This window comes from Galeopterus variegatus, unplaced genomic scaffold (genome assembly GCF_000696425.1).
Source record: "Galeopterus variegatus unplaced genomic scaffold, G_variegatus-3.0.2 Scaffold58911, whole genome shotgun sequence".
NCBI lineage: Eukaryota > Metazoa > Chordata > Mammalia > Dermoptera > Cynocephalidae > Galeopterus > Galeopterus variegatus.
The window spans coordinates 1-2,151 of record NW_007785022.1 but is presented as its reverse complement, the minus strand read 5'-3'; the positions used below and the strand labels follow the sequence as shown (position 1 = coordinate 2,151).

Genomic DNA, 2,151 nt, shown 5'->3' with positions numbered 1-2,151 from the left:
TAAGTCTCCTTTTTAGGAGCATAATGAAAACAGAAAAGCAAATAAGGTATAGCTTCTCTAATGGAGTGAGATTTGTCCCCTGGATTTCCTAGAGACTGGTGGTCATTGTCTTAGGGGAAAAAAATGAATTTGTTAAATCCATGCTAAAAGGTTCTACAACATTATGCATAAATGTATCCAATAAATATACTTACAAGGAAGTAATAGCTTGAAGTAAATGACTTTTTGATATGGTAGGAAAAACTTTGGACCAGGGACTTGGGAGAACTTGGAGGTAATTTGCCCTAAGCCGGCAAGGTTACCTTGGCAAGTATCTTATCTTCGTGAATCTTATTCATAAGATAAGAGAGAATGGTGGACTAGATGAGGTCCAAGAATGACAGCCTGTCCTTGTATCTGAAACATTTTGAAGTCCTAGAATTTGGGATTTTCATCTTATGTCTTCAGGGCTGAGAAAGAGCGAGCACCACCTTTGTTCACCGGAGGCACAGCCTTGCAACTGCTGAGGAAATCTCTCCCTCTGTCAAGAAACAGCCTGGGCTTCACCGAGGCTGTGGTTCCTCTTAGCCTTGTTGTGCTTAATGTTCTTGGTTTCAGATGTGGAATAACGTTGTTATACTGCTGTGAGTCTCCAAAATGAAGAATTTCAGTTCTTTTGGTTTTTGTGGTTTTTTTGAAGGAAAATATTTATCATTTTTATGTACAGAAAACTCAACAGTTCCACTCAACCCAATTTAGTGGCAAGTTCTTTGGCTTTTGCCTTTCCTAGCTTGGCAGTGTGAGCCACAGATACTGAACCCAGGACACTGCCTCCCCAAGTGACAGCAGATCTCATCATATCTGTCACTGTAACTGGTCCCGATAGCTTCCCCTAGCTTAGCCAGAGCACCTCGATCCTCCAAGTTAACCTGTGTGAAGGCAGCGGTGCTGCAGGTCTTCCTGTGGGCTAGACGTCCCAGTCTGGCCTGCCCCTGGATAATAAAGCAGTGAGCCCCCAGCTCATGGCACAGGCAAGGAGGAAAACAAGCAGCTCAGGGGGAACCACGGCAGGTGCAGTCACCACCAGCTGAGCCTTATTCCTCTCCACCAAGGTGGGGCCAGCATTAACTGCTGCTCAAAGGACAGGTGACCTCAGTAGGGACATCCCCCTTGCCAGCAGCTTTCTTCTCAGCCCGGGCCAACAGTCTCTGCTGCTTCTCTTGCTTTGTCCCTGGTTGGTACTCATGGAGCAGCTCGAGCAGTTGAGTAGCCGTTTGGCAGTCCAGGCTCTGGGTGAGCTGGCTCATCATGGGAGGCACTGTCAGCCACTTATAGAGGACAGCCCTTTGTCACTGCAGCCAGATGTAGCAGGGCCATTTGACAAAGCAGGTGAGCTCCCCTTTGGACTGGATATCCTTTCCAATGCCACAGTTCTTGGGCCTTTTCTCCGGCAGGGCATTTACCACCTTCGTGGCCTCCTGCTGCTTCACGACAGCAGAGGCCGGAACCACCTTTTTCCGCTCCAGCTGCCCAAGATGCCCCAAGAATTAAAGTTCTAAAGGGGAGGAAAATGAAGTTAAGGAAAGAGGCTTTCTTAATTCAGTGTTTAACTTCAGTCACCCTTTGGCTGGCTCACTAATGTTTAGAACTAACTGTGGTTTTGAATCACTGTCTGGATGTTTGATTTTTATTTGTGGTGTCCTTGATGAAGGTTTCATATCAATAAACTCTGACAGTCCCTCTTATAAGATCTTATGGGTGCTTCCAAAACCCATCTGCCTGTCATGGATTCTTTGGTGGTGCCTGAATTCTGTTAAGGTGAAAGGGCACACCAGGTCCCATGCTCCTGGTTGAAGTGGACCTGTCACATGACCCATCTGCTCTGCCGCTGACAGGAAGAAGGAAGACGGGGCCATCAGCCCCATGTGATGAGCCATTAGCCCTGGATGACAGATTTTTTTCTGTTACTCAAGTGGGTGCCTGTTAGATCCCATGTGAGCACTTTGTTTTCCTGCTCATTAAGGACCCTGTAAAAGCTTTGGCTTCCCATTGCAGGGCTGTGCCTATAGTGGACTCTCAGGAAGAGTGGCTGCATTGTCAGCTCTCTCATTGGTTACAAATATGAGGAAAAGAAAAAGAAAAAAGAAGGCTTTTCACTTTTTAACTCGGACC

At 46.7% G+C, this 2,151-nt stretch overlaps 1 pseudogene; it reads right to left on the bottom strand.

Moving 5' to 3' along the window:
• Positions 1-724: 724 nt before the first annotated feature.
• Positions 725-1,505, bottom strand: LOC103584465 (annotated as a pseudogene).
• Between the last annotated feature and the right edge of the window lie 646 nt (positions 1,506-2,151).